The 15477-nt window shown below is 36.6% G+C and overlaps 1 pseudogene across 1 annotated transcript; it reads left to right on the top strand.

Annotated features, from left to right (window-relative positions):
• The first annotated feature begins 13429 nt into the window (after positions 1-13429).
• On the top strand, positions 13430-13927 carry LOC308550734 (riboflavin kinase pseudogene; annotated as a pseudogene). The gene has a single exon. The product of its transcript is annotated as a riboflavin kinase pseudogene (transcript).
• The last annotated feature ends 1550 nt before the right edge of the window (positions 13928-15477 follow it).

Below are 15477 nucleotides of genomic sequence, written 5' to 3'. Positions count from 1 at the left end.
GAGACTCTTGACAAAAATCAATTAACCATAGATGTAATGGTTTATTTCCAGAGTTTACATTTTATCCCATTGATCTATATGTCTGTACCAATACCAGCATCACTCTGTTTTGTAAACTGTAGCTTTGTAGAAAGTTGAAATAGGGAAATGTAAGTCCTCCAACTTTGTTCATTTTCAAGGTTATTTTGGCAATTCAAGGACTCTTGCAATTTCATATTAATTTTAAGCTTGACTAGTATTTCTGTACAAAATACTATTTGGATTTTAACATGAGAACATGATGTTCTTGCATTTATTTAGATACTCTTTCACTTCTTTCACAATACTTTGTAGTTTTGTTGTGTATGTCTTAAATCTTTTTCACTAAATTTATTGGAATTTTATTATATTTGATGCTATTATACATGAGATTATTTTAAATTCATTTTTAGGTTGTTAGTTGCTACCACAGAGAAATACTATTGATTTTTGCATGTTCATCTTGTACCCCTCAATTGTGCTGAATTTATTAGTTCTGATAGTGCTTTTATGAATTATTTAGGATTTTTTATCTACATAATAATGTCATTTGTAAATAGAGATAGTTTTACTTCTTCTCAATTTGAATGCATTTTTTTATCCTTACCCTAGGATATGTTTATTGATTTTAGAAAGAGAGAGAATGAGAGAAACATTAATCAATTGCCTCCTATATGTGACCCCACCTGGGATCAAACCTGCAAATTAAGTAAGTGCTTGACCAGAATCAAGCCTGAAACCTTTCTGGTGTATGGGATGAAGCTTCAACCAACTGAGCCAACAGGTCAGGGTAATTTAAATGCATTTTATTTCTTTTTCTTCCCAATCATTCTGGCTAGATCTTCCAGTACAATGTTGAACAGCAGTGGTGAAAATGGGCACTCTTGCGTTGTTCTTATTTTAGAGAGAAACCTTCAGTCTCTTATCATTGAGTGTGACATTAGTTGTGGGCTTTACATAATTATTAAAATCAGAAATAAAACTGAGAAAATTACTAAAAGTTTTAGAGAAATAAAAAAGATTACAAAAAAGCATCATAAATAATTTTACATCAAAAAGTTGGAGTTCCTAGATGAAATAAGCAAAGTAAAGATAAAATATAATATAATCTATAATACCTGACACAAGAAGAAATATAAACTCTGAATAAACTTATAACAGATAAAGGTATTGAATCCATAATAATAATAATAATAAAACACAAAAAAGCACCTCTCAACAAAACAAAGGCCAGGATTAAGTCACCATGATTAGGAAAAAGTCTTCAGTGATGAATTCTACCAGACTTTTGTAAAAAAATTAACACCAATTCTTCTCAAACTCTGTTAAAATATTGAAGAGGTGGGAACATTACCTAACTCCTTCTATGATGACAGAATTACAATTACACTGATAACAAAGCCAGAGAAAGACACAAGAAAATAAAACTATAAGCTAATATTTCTTATGTATATTGATACAAAAATTCTCAAAAACCTTTCAGAAAACCAAATTCAGCAGCATATTAAAAAGATTATGCGCTATGACCATATAAAACTCTTCGTGGAATGCAGCATTATTCAACACATGAAAATCATTGTAATACACCATATTAACAAAATTAAAGATAAAAATCATCTCAATTGAAGCAAATAAAATATTTGCCTACATTCTACACCATTTCATGATAAAAGCACTCACTCTAAACTAGGAATAGAAGGAACTTTCTGAACACAATGAAGGCCATGTATAAAAAACCCACAACTAAATCATATTCAATGGTGAAAATCTGAAAGATAAAATCAGGGAAAGGACAAGTATGCACACTTTTACCATTTCTGCTCAGCATGGTATTGAAAATTCTAGCCAGAGCAATTCGGCAAGAAAAAAAAGATATCCAAATTCTAAAGGAAAAATACCTATGCTAATGTGAATGTATATGTAAAAAATCCTAAATACTCCACATGCCCACAACATACACACACAGACAATTCTGTTAGAGGTAATAAACAAATTCAGAAAAATTGTAGGTACAAAATCAACACACAAAAATCATGTGTGGTTTTATACAATAACAATGACCAATCTTAAGAATAAATTATGAGAGAGGGAAGAGGGCGGTGCTGTGAGAAGCAGCAGAGGCCCCAGCTCCCAGCCACTGACTCGATTTACTCCTAAAATCCTACGTAACCAGCTTGAAAAAAACAGAGAAACATACCTGAGTGGACGGAGTGTGAGTGGGGAGCACTGAAGAAACATCATGGAGCCCGGTAAGAGAGGGGGGCCGTAGGAAGGGGGAGTCCCCCTGCAGCCTGTGCTGGGCTCTGAGCCTGGAGGCTGCAAAGTTCCTGCCCCTCAGGAGTGTGGACGGCATCCAAAAGCGGGGATCCCACACCCTGAGCAATGAAACGGGAAGGAGCGCCCAGTGCACTGGGCAGAGGGTGGAGCTGACTTAGGGACCCCTTCCCCTGGATGCCTTGGAGCGAGGGCAGTGGGACATTGCAAGGCAGACTCTCTGTCTGTGTATTGCTTTGTGCTTTTGCAAGTTTGATTGCGGAACTGGTTCCCACCTTCCCGGCGTGCATTGCATGGACAGACCAGAACAGGCTGTGATTGGAGTCTGCACAGTAGACAGTCTGAGGGGCGTGCCTGGGGAGACCAGGCAACCAGAGCTGAGCAGGGAGGGGTGGAGCCCAACTACCTCTCTGCAGCCCGGAGCACCGCCCCCAACAAGAAAGGGGCAGGTCCCACTCACAGAAGCCCCAGACACCCCCGCAGGGCACAGTCCGGAGGGGGAAGGGAGAGCAGCTCACAGGAGGACTTTGCAAGAATAAGACTCTCAGGGACTGTTGTTTGGGAACTGGAGGAAAGGCTGAAAACCCCTGCTGGGGGCTGGGCAGGCAAAGGGCTCACCAGAATGTGTTCTTAATCAAACCCACTGAGCCCAGGCTGCTGAAACAGCCCATATAGAAAAGGCAAAAGGCTGAAATCAATCTGAAGCTGCAGCAGGCCAGAGCCTGGGGAACTAGAATCAGAGGATAGGGTAGGAACTGAGGAGCTGGCTGTGGAGCAGAGACTAATTCCCGCAGAGTGAGCGCCTGACAGTGACACCTCTAAGGGGAGTGATACCCTGGGCTACACTAGCCATCCTGCACCCTAAAGACTCTACAGAAGACTCTGGAGCAAGACCAGGCAACTACAAGTTTGCAAAATGGCTGACAAGAAGAGGTGGCCCACGGAGAGCCTCAGATCAACCATCTACCTAAGGACACCAGAGCCAAACCTAGACAGCTTCTCACATTGGGGTGATACACAAGTACCTCCCAGGGAATCTAAAATCAGCACAAAAAACAGTTACCCTCAGACAACATAAGTTGCCCAGAAGAAACTCACCTGATTGACTACCTTTTTGTCTGCTATTTTTTTGTTTGGTTTGGTTTTGGTTTTTTTGGGTTTTGGGCTTTTTTGTTTGTGGGTTTGTTTATTTTTTCTCTTTTTTCCTTAGGAAGAAGAGAAAGGGGAGAAAATTTGTTTTTTCTTTTTTAAATTTTATAATAATTAAAAAAAAATTCTTTTAAACATTTTTTTAACTAAATTTTTTTCCTCTTTTTTATAAAAGAATTTTGTCTTGCTTAGCTTGTTTTTAGTTTTGTTTGGTTATTTGCTTTGTTTTGTTTTATCCTTGCATCTAATATCAAGACTTTCTTGATATCTCTGCTTAACGACTGGGACTTTATCATTATAACCAAGTTTACTGCTTTCCTCTATAGTTTCCCCCAAGTCTCTTACTGGACTCCCTGCCTGCCTGGGCTTTATCTCTCTCTATCCTCACAATCCATTGGCATAACTTTTTTCTTCTTTTTCTACTTTTCTTTCATTATTTCATTATGCTGCCTTCTGTCTTCCTGTCCGATTGTTAGTTTCTCTTATTCTCTTTATTGTATTTTTGTTTTCTCATTTTCAACTATTATCCTATTCCTATTCTCTCCCTTAATTTTTTCTGGCCCTTCTTTCAGAATATTTTCTCTGCTTCTATTATCTCCCAGTAGCTTCTCTATTTTTTGCATTTTAGTTTATTATTATTTTCTAAATTTTCACCAGTACTAAAAACAATATACATCTCTCTAAGTGTTACTTTTCTTTCTCTCTTTCTTTTGTTTTAAACATTCTTTTTTCTGTGTGTGTGTGTTCTCCCTTCACTCTCCCAGTTCTATTTTCACATTGGTTGTTTTCATTATGACTGTCAAGATATTTTGTAAGATACCTCTTGTTTCCTGGAATTTTAGTTGTGTATTGTTCTGCCTTGGCAGCACCAGTACAACAGCTTACACGTCCAGGTTGGGGTAAGGACACAGTTAGCCAACCTGAGAGGAGGGTCCTCCCAAGGACTGATCAACAGCAATCTAGACCCAACCACAACAGGAGAACATAAAGAAACCACAAAAGAGGCACCCACAAGAGGGACAAGCCTAGAGTAAAGAGCTCAGAGGTCTAAGGAAAACACACCTCTGGGTTCCACTGGACCCACAAGACAAAATCCTATCCCACAAAACTGGGAGATAGCAACTATATCTAATATATAGATACAAACACTAAGACCTACCAAAATGGGTAGACAAAGAAACAACTCCAAATTAAAGAAAAGGAAACATCCCAGAAAAAGACATTGATGAGATGGAGTTAATCAAGTTATCAGAAATGGAGTTCAGAGTATGAATGATGAAGATGTTCAATGAACTTAAGATGACTCTAGATGATAAGATCGAGAACCTTAATGAAAACATGAAAAAAGAGTTACATACCATAAATAAAATTCAAACAGAGATAAAGAATGCTGTATCTGATATCAAGAATGCACTGGAAGGAATTAAAAGCAGGCTCAATGAATCAGAGGATAGAATAAGTGACTTAGAAGACAAGGTAGAGAAAATCACACAATCAGAGCAGCAAAAAGAAAAAAATCTTAAAAAGCATGAGGACAGTCTAAGGGAACTTTGGGACAACATGAAGCAAAACATTTGCATTATAGGAATGCCAGAGGGGGAGGAAAGAGAGCAAGGGATAGAGAAATGGCATGAAGTTCTGCAAGTAATGAAAAGCAAGAACATGCAACCAAGATTGCTTTATCCAGGAAGGCTATCATTTAAATTTGAAGGTGAAATGAAAAGCTTCTCAGACAAAAAAAAAGGCTAAAGGAGTTCAGTACCACTAAACCAGCAATGCAAGAAATGCTAAAAGGACTGCTTTAAGAAAAAGAAGGAATAGTGAGAGAAAGGTACATCAGCATAAAGGGGAAAAAATGGCATTAAATAAGTTGATATCAATAGTAACCTTAAATGTAAATTTAGTAAATGGGCCAATCAAAAGACAAAGAGTAGTTGAATGGATAATAAAACAGGACCCAAATATATGCTGTCTACAAGAGATCCACCTGAGAGAAAAAGACTCACACAGGCTAAAAGTGAAGGGATGGAGTAAAATATTCCATGCAAATGGAAAGGAAAATAACGCTGGAGTAGCAATTCTTATCTCTGAAAAAACAGACTTCAAAATAAAGACCATAACAAGAGACAAAGATGGTCACTACATATTACTAAAGGGATCAATCCAACAGGAGGAAATAACCCTTATAAACATTTATGCACCCAACATAGGAGCACGTAAATATATAAAAAATTTCTTGGGGGACTTTAAAGGGGAGATTGACAGCAACACAATCATAGTTGGGGACTTTAACACCCCACTGTCAGCACTGGAGAGATCATCAAGACAAAAAATCAACAGGGAAACCCAGACCTTAAATGAATCACTAGACCTAATGGATTTAATTGACATTTACAGAACATTTCACCCCAAAGCAGCAGAACACACATTCTTCTCAAGTGCCCATGGAACATTCTCAAAAATAGACCACATGTTAGGGCACAAGGCAAGTCTCTAAAAATATAAGAAAATTGAAATCATATCAAGCATCTTCTCAGATCACAATGCAATGAAACTAGAAATCAACTACTATAAAAAAACTCAAAAATATTCAAGCACATGGAGGCTAAATAGCATGTTATTAAACAATGAATGGGTTACCAATGAGATCAAGGAAGAAATGAAACACTTCATGGAGAGTAACGAAAATGAACAGACAACAACCCAAAACCTATGGGACATGGAGAAAGCAGTCTTGAGAGGAAAATTCATAGCATTACAGGCCCATCTCAAGAAACAAGAAAAAGATCTAATGAACCATCTAACACAACAACTAAAAGAACTAGAACGAGAACAGCATGAAAAGCCCCGAGGATGTAGAAGGAAGGAAATAATAAAAATCAGAGCAGAGAATAATGATATAGAGACTAAAAAAACAATACAAAAAACCAATGAAACCAAGAGCTGATTCTTTGAAAAGGTAAATACGATTGACGCACCTTTAGCCAGACTCACTAAGAAACAAAGAGAGAGGACCGAAATAAATAAAATCGGTAATGAAAGAGGCAATATAACAACTGACCCAACAGAAATATAAAGGATTGTAAGAAAATATTATGAACAACTATATGCCAACAAATTGGACAACATGGGGGAAATGGACAAATTCCTAGAAGCATACAACCTTCCAAAGCTGAATCCGGAAGAGGCAGAAAACCTGAATAGGCCAAAAACAACTAATGAAATTGAAGCAGTAATCAAAAAACTCCCAGCAAACAAAAGTCCTGGACCAGATGGATTTAATGGCGAGTTTTACCAAACATTCAAAGAAGAATTAACACCTATTCTATTCAAACTAATCCAGAAAATTCAAGAGGAGGAAAAACTCCCAAACTCTTTTTTGAGGTCAGCATCACCCTAATCCCAAAACCAGATAAAGACACTAAAAAGGAAGAAAATTGCAGGCCAATAACTCTGATGAACGTAGATGCTAAAATCCTCACTAAAATACTAGCAAACCGGATCCAGGAATACATTAAAAAGATCATACATCATGACCAAGTGGGATTTATTCCAAGGATGCAAGGGTGGTACAACATCCGCAAATCAATAATTTTGATACATCACATAAACAAAATGAAGGACAAAATCATATGATTATATCAATAGATGCAGAAAAAGCATTTGACAAAATCCAGCACCCGTTTCTGATAAAAACTCTCAGGCCATATATGACAGACCTACAACCACCATCATACTCAATGGGCAAAAACTAAAACCATTTCCACTACAAACAGGAACAAGACAGGGATGTCCACTTTCACCACTCTTATTCAATATAGTACTGGAAGTCCTCACCATAACCATCAGACAGGAATAAAACATAAAAGGTATCCAAATTGGAAAGGAGGAAGTAAAACTGTCATTATTTGCAGATGTCATGATATTGTACATAGAAAACCCTAAAAACTCCATCAAAGTACTACTAGATTTGATAAAAGAATTTGGCAAGGTAGCTGTATCTAAAATCAACATCAGGAAATTAATAGCATTTTTATACACCCACAATGAACTTTCAGAGAGAGAAACCAAAAAAGCAATATCATTTACCACTGCAACTAAAAAAATAAGATAGTTAGGAATAAACTTAACCGAGGATGTAAAAGACCTGTACTCGGAAAACTACGTGACACTGAAAAAAGAAATAGAGGAAGATTTAAGCAAGTGGGATAAGATACCATGCTCATGGATTGGAAGAATTAATATCATTAAAAAGTTCATACTACCCAAAGCAATTCATAAATTTAATGCAAATCCTATTAAAATACCAGAAGCATATTTCACAGACCCAGAACAAACATTTCGAAAATTTGTAGGGAACCAAAAAAGACCCTGAATAGCTGTAGCCATCTTGAGAAAAAAGAACAGAGTGGGAGGGATCACATTACCAGACTTCAAAGTGCATTACAAAGCCACTGTAATCAAAACCACCTGATATTGGTACAACAACAGGCATGTAGATAAATCGAACAGAACAGACCTCAGAAATAGACCCACGCCATTATGGTCAGTTAATATTTGACAAAGGAGGCAATAGTGTCCAATGGAGTAAAGACAGTCTCTTCAATAAGTGGTGCTGGGAAAATTGGACCGATACATGCAAAAGAATGAAACTAGACCACCAACTTTCACCATACACAAAAATAAACTCAAAATGGATAAAAGATTTAAATGTAAGTCATGAAACCATTAAAATCCTGGAAGAAAACATAGACAGTAAAGTCGCAGACATCCCACTTAGTGGGCTTTTCACTGATACATCTAGGGCAAGAGAAACAAAAGAAAAAATAAACATATGGGACTACATCAAACTAAAAAGCTTCTGCACAGCAAAAGAAAACAGCCTCAAAATACAAAGGAACCCCACGGTCTGGGAAAACATTTTGCCAAGAATGTATCTGATAAGGGGCTAATTTCCGAAGTGTACAAAGAACTCATATTACTCAGCAAGAGGAAGACAAACAACCCAATTAAGAAATGGGCAAAGGACTTAAATAGACACTTTTCCAAAGAGAACATTCAGATGGCCAAGAGAAGCATGAAAAAATACTGATCATCAGAGAGATGGAAATTAAAACCACAATGAGGTATCACTTCAGACCTGTCAGAATGGCTGCCATCAACAAATCAACAAACGACATGTGCTGGCGAGGGTGTGGAGAAAGGGGAACCCTAGTACATTGCTGGTGGGAATGGAGACTGGTGCAACCACTACGGAAAACAGTATGGAGGTTCCTGAAAAAATTAAACATGGAGCTGCCATTTGACCCGTGATTCCACTCCTAGGAATGTATCCTAAGAATCCTGAAACATTCATCAGAAAGAATTTATGTACCCCAATGTTCATAGCAGCACAATTTACAATAGCTAAGATCTGGAAACAGCCCAAGTGCCCATTAGTAGATGAGTGGATAAAAAAGCTCTGGGACATTTACACCATGGAATACTACGCAGCTGTAAAGAAGAATAATCTTCTTCTTTGGGACAGTATGGATGGACCTGGAAAATATTATGCTAAGTGAAATAAGCCAGTCAGAGAAAGCAAACATCACATGATCTCACTTATACTTGGAATCTAAAGAACTTAATAAACTGATGAACAGAATAGATTCAATGACATGGAAGCATAGATGAGACTGAGGAATGTCAGCGGGATGGAGGAGAGTGGGTGGGTGGAGTGGGAGAGAGTAACCAAAGATTTTATATGCATATATGCAGAACTCAAGGACACGGACAATGGTGGCTAGAGGGACTCGTGAGGGGGAAGGGATGGGGTGGAACGGGTTATTGGGGAGAAAAAGGGACATCTGTAATATTTTAAACAAAAATAAATAAAGAAAAATAAATTATGAAAAGCAATTCCACTAACAAGAGTATTAAAAATAATAATTTACTTAGGAATACGTTTAACCAAGGAGGCAGAAGACTTGTACACTAAAAATCACAAATTATTTCAAAGATAAATTAAAGACAAATGTATAAATTTTTAAAATTTTGTGTTTGTAGATTGGAAGGTTAAGATGACATTATCACTCAAAGCAATCTACAGCTACAATGCAATTTCTATCAAAATCCCAATGGCATTATTTTTTCAAAAATGGAAAAGCCCATCCTAAATTTTATATGAAATCTCAAGACACCATGATTAGGAAAATTATTTGGGGAGGAAAAAAACACATAGTTGAAGGGCTAACATTTCCTGATTTCAAAACTTACAACAAAGCCACAAGAATCAAAGTGTGAGGTAGAAGCTTGAGGGTAGACATGTAGACCACTGGAATACAATGGAGATCCAAGAAATAAACTCTCATATATACAGTCAATTGATTTTCAACAAGGGCAATAAGAGCATTCAATAAGGCAAAGACAGTATTTTCAACAAGTAATACTGGGAAAACTTGATAAGCTCATGCAAAAGAATAAAATTAGACTCTTACATTACACCATATACAAAAATTTAGTTAAAACAGATGGAAAACTTAAATGTAAGGATTAAAATTATAAAACTTTTAGAAGAAAATATGGAGGAAAATCTTCATGACATTGAATTTGGCAATTATTTATTTTTTTAAAACATGTTTTTCTAATTGATTTTTAGAGAGAGGAAAGGAGAAGAATAGAGAGATAGAAACATCGATGAGAGAAACGTCATTGATTGGTTGCCTCCTGCACACCCCCTACTGTGGATTGAGCCCACAACCTGGGCATGTGCGCTGACTGGTAATCAAACTGTGACGTCATGGTTCTTAGGTCAACACTCAACCACTGAGCAAAACCTGTCAAGCAATAATTTCTTAAATGTGACACCAAAAGTAAGGGCAAAAAATAGACAAAATGGACTTCATAAAGATTAAAATTTTTAATTAAATTTATTGGGGTTACAATGATTAATATGAACATATAGGTGTCAGGTATGGATTTGTATGTTACAAGATCTGTATATTGCTCTGTGTGCCCACCACCAAGTCATATCTTCTCCCATCACCATATATTAAGATCCAAAAAGATTAAATTTTTATGCATCAAAGGATACTATCAAGAGAATGAAAAGACAACCCACAATCACATATCTAAAAAAAGAATTAATATTGATATTATATATAGAATTCCTGTAATTAAAAAAAAATTTATTAAAAATAGCCAAGGACCTGAATAGATATTTCTACTAAGAAAATATTCAAAAGGCCAATAAATACATAAAAAGATGCTCAACATTCTAACCATTAGAAAAATGAGAATGAAAATCACAATGAGGTATTACTTTACACTCATTAAAGCATGGGATAAAAAAACAGAGCAAGATTGAATCTTGCCTCCATCATTTCCTTTCGGATAGGGAAAATTTTCTGGAAATGGGTAGTGGTAATGGTTGCACAACACTGGGAATGTTCTAATGCCACTAAATTTTACACTTATATTCGGGAAAACTGGAATTCTGCATTCTGTATATTATACTATAATAAAAAGAATGTTACAATATATTACGATAGCTTTCTTGAAAAAAGGCACAGACTACAAAAGAAGTCATTCTTTATAAATTCATTCACATTACTTTGGACCTGGCTTTGGGAGCCATATGTAAGATTAGAGTTGAGCTAAGGAAAATATATCTTCTTCAACACATAATGAACATAGTCAGAAATAATGAGCCATCATGCCAAATGAGGGGAAATTGAGAAGATGAGGCAGGAGTCCTCTTTGTGAGGCATGAGGTAGGAGCTATTGGGATGATAATCACTGGCTACTAACTGCAGACACCAACAGAATCTGTAATTTTTTTTCCAGCCACATTAATGGTCTCTTCTTACCCAAGAACAGTTCCACAATAAAATTAAAAAAAAAAAAGATATTTTTCAGAAGCCCTAAGTCCCATCCAGACAATATGGCAGACCAAAAGCTATAAGAATAGTAACAAACTCTGTTTTTATTTTTCTTTATTCTTTTATGTTAATTAAATTCTACCTTTTCTAAAAAAATTTACATGGAAATAAGTTTGTCTGACCCAGCACATAACATTTCTTTTTTATCCAAATGTTAATATAAGAGCTCAGTGGAAAATGTCTCATGATTTTCAAAATTGCTCTTAGACAAAGACAGGTGGAGTGAGAGAACAATGGAAAAGTACTATACAGCTACAAACAAAACAAAACAAAACAAAAACTTTGAGTTTTGTAGGTTTATTTTTCTGGTGGTTTTGTGTGTGTGTGTGTGTGTGTGTGTGCGTCTTGTTAACTTTGCAAGAAATAAAATGCCTAGTGATAAATAATATAACAGTAATTAAATTTGTACTGTTGTTTTCATTATCCTTAGGTGCATGCATGCATTTCTACATACATTATTTACTTTTAAGTAAATATTTATTGAACACTTACTATGTCTCTGGCACTGTTCTAGACATTGCAAATACAACAGTGAACAAAACATAAAATTTCCTGGCCTCATGAAGAATGCTGTCTTCTTTCTCTTCTTCCTTCTGCCTCTTTTTCACAACCAGTGGTGGGCTTCAAACCACACCAGAGATTGACCTGACTAACCACGCAAGCAGTAAACATAAACGGAGATTCTAACAGACACCAAACCCTGCTGGGAAAAATCTCACTTCAGGGGGCAGCCACTGCACAGCATCTCATACACAGAGATCAAATTTACCCTTATAGTAACCTAGGCTGAAGAATTAACTCCACCCATGAAAGGGCCAACAGCATTCAAGACTCAACTATAACAGGGGGTGCACATAACCCACAAGAAACATTCTGGAGCATGGAGCTCAGGTAATCTAGAAGATCACCCCACTTAGCCCAAGTACACACAAAAAGCCATTATAAGAAGTTTGGGAGTCTGAGCAGATTGAGTTAATACACAGAGACAAAATGGGGAGACAAAGAAATGCTACAAACAAAAGAACATGATAAATCTTCAGATAAAGAATTAAACAAAATGGATGAAATGAAAGAAAAAAAACCACCAGCTGTGACCTTAGGGGAAAAAATGATGATCTCAGTGAGAACTCATAGAAATAGTAAGCATTAAGAAGGACATAGAAACCATAAACAGAATCATTTAGAAATACAGAATATAATATCTGAAATGAAGCATACACTAAACAGAAACAAAAGTAGATTATATGAATCAAAGGATTGAATCAGCAAATGATAGTATAACATAATAGTAATCACCCAAGCAGAGCATGATGAACAAGAAAAGAGAATTAAGAGAAATGAGGAAAGTCTAAGGGACCTCTGGGACAACATGAAGTATAACAACATTCACATCATAGGGATACCAGAAGGAGAAGAAATTAAACAAGGGATAGAGAACCTGTTTGAAAAAATAATGGCTGAAAAGTTCTGTAACCTCGTGAAGTAAAGTCACGCAAGTTCAGGAAACACAGAGAGTCCCAATCAAGATGAACCCAAAATGACCTATACCAAGAACACATCATCATTAAAATGGCAAAGTTTAAAGACAAAGAAAGAAATTAAAGGCAGAAAGAGAGAGACAGTTAGTTACCTGCAAGGGAGTTCCCATAAGGCTGTCAGCTGATTTATCTACAAAAACACTTCAGGACAGAAGAGATTGGCATAAAATATTCAAACTGATGAAAAATAAGTATCTGCAACCAAGTATCTGCAATCCATCAAGACTATCGTTTAAAATAGAAGATGAAATAAAAAGCTTCTTAACAAAAAAAAAAAACAAAAAAGGCTAAAGTTGATCATTACCACCAAACCATTATTGCAAGAAATGATAGGGAGACACAGCGTCCAAGTCGACAGGCAGCTTCTGTTGGGTCAGCAGCGTTAGGAGCTTGCCCCGGTGTGTCCCTGGGGCTTCTGGCCCCTTTGTTTTCCCTCCCAGTCCGCCGTCCGAGCTCCTGCCCGTTTCCTCCGGCTGGTCCGGGGTTCTGGGCACCGGCTCCGGCGGGGCTCCGCTGGATCTGCGGACAGGGCTGCAGCCCTCTCCGCGAGCGGACGGCGTCATGAACCACCTGCAGTTCTTCTGCTGCGGCCAAGTGATGCGGGGCTTTGGCCACGGCTCCAAGCAGCCGGACATCCCCACAGCTAACTTTCCTGAACAAGTAGTAGCTAATCTTCCAGCTGATGTATCCATTGGCAATTATTATGGATGGGCCAGTGTTGGAAGTGGAGATGTCCATAAAATGTTGGTGAGCATAGAATGGAACCCATGCTACAAGAATACAAAACAGTCCATGGAAACTCATATCATGCATACCTTCAAGGAGGACTTTTATGGGAAAATCCTCAATGTGTCCATCGTTGGCTACCTTGGACCGGAAAAGAACCTTGATTCTCTAGAGTCACTTATTTCAGCAATTTAAGGTGATATGGAGGAAGATAAGAAACTACTAGATTTACCAGAACATTTGAAACTCAAAGACGGCAATTTCTTCCAGGTTCCTAAAATCAAAATAATGAATAGCCACTGATAAAAAAAATCATCGTACTTACTGACTCATTCACTGTTCTCTAGTATTTTACTGCTCATGACTATGCAGTCTAATCTTGGTTATATTTTAAGAACCAAAAATTTTCCTATAGCTGTGCATTAGGTTAAACAGTACAATGTAATTATTATGCTTCATGTTCAACTAAACTCATCATGCTGTAATACTAAAAAGATTCATTTTAAAAATAAAGATTGTTTTTATGTAATATGTTGACTAAAATGTACCACTAGAAAGGTCTTAAGTGTCTTATAAAGAAATGAAGTGAATAAAGCTATGGTAAAAAGGCAAGTCATTAGTTTGAGATGAAAACTAATTCTCATGGTAAAATACTAACATGCATATACTTGTACAGCATGTGCTGCTAAACAGAAGGCTTGTAAAAGCAAATGTATTAAACAGGTTTAATAGTTTATTATAAACCTAAGGGGGAAAATTCATACTTGGTATTTTTGATATTTTGTGCATTAATATATTACTACAAACATGAAGACTCATGAAATTTAGTCATTTCCTTTATGAGGTCAAATCGTCCTATTGTAGCTCCATCGGTTGGGCGTCGTCCTGTGCACTGAAAGGTTGTTGGTAGGGGCATGCATCAGGTAGCTGATCCATGTTTCACTCTTTCACATCAGTGTTTCTCTTCCTCTCTAAAAATCAATACAAAATTTATCCTGTGGTGTTCATTTTTTATTTTTATTTTTTACAGCTGCCTCAGTTCTGATTGTCTGAACTCCCTCTACCTGTCAGGGTTTTTTTGGTCTGTCTTTTAAAACATTAAAATGAGTGTGTGTTTTTGAATTTGTAGGTTTCATTTTTGTGTTGTATAGCACTTTTCTCTTTTTAAGAGTCGATATTCTTCAACATTTTTCTTGACTTTCTTTTTTTCTTTAAATGACTGCCTGTGTCAAGTGTTTTTTCCAATTAGAATATTCTATGAATTACAAAGGATTGCATCTATCGCTGTCATTCCATTCCTTCACTATATGAAAGCTTCATCTTTAGGCTTCCACAAAGTTTAAATGAACACATAGCAGATCCTTTATGTATACAATTTTCTTAAACACAAAATACTTGTCTTTCCCTGTAGGGAAACTTTAAGAGCCAATTAAATTATGAAATAAAGTTATATTTTACATGATTTTATGTTCCTGAGCAAACTATTGTAATTATGTATGCACAATGTAAGTTGATGAGTGCTTGTAGCTTGGGGGGGAAGGTATAAGTAATAAAGTTTTAGTTACATTAAAAAAAAGGAAATGATAAATTGTCTACATTAAGGGAGGCTAAATAGCAAGTTATTAAGCAATGAATGGGTTAACAACGAGAGTAAGGAAATAGTAAAGAAAATTACTCGGAAACAAATAAAAACGAACACAAGACAAACCAAAATCTATGGGACACAGTGAAAGCAGTCCTGAGAAGGGAGTGTGGGGCCTTAGCCCCACACAAGGATCTTCCTTTCATAAAAACAGAGAGGGGAAGGGGAACCTGTGTAGTGCCTGGCAGAGTGAAGCAGTGAAGAGGAGATT

The sequence above is a fragment of the Miniopterus schreibersii genome (assembly GCF_964146895.1).
Source record: "Miniopterus schreibersii genome assembly, chromosome: X".
In the NCBI taxonomy this organism is placed as follows: Eukaryota; Metazoa; Chordata; class Mammalia; order Chiroptera; family Miniopteridae; genus Miniopterus; species Miniopterus schreibersii.
Note: the sequence above shows the minus strand (reverse complement) of the source record. Positions and strands in the feature narration are given on the sequence as shown.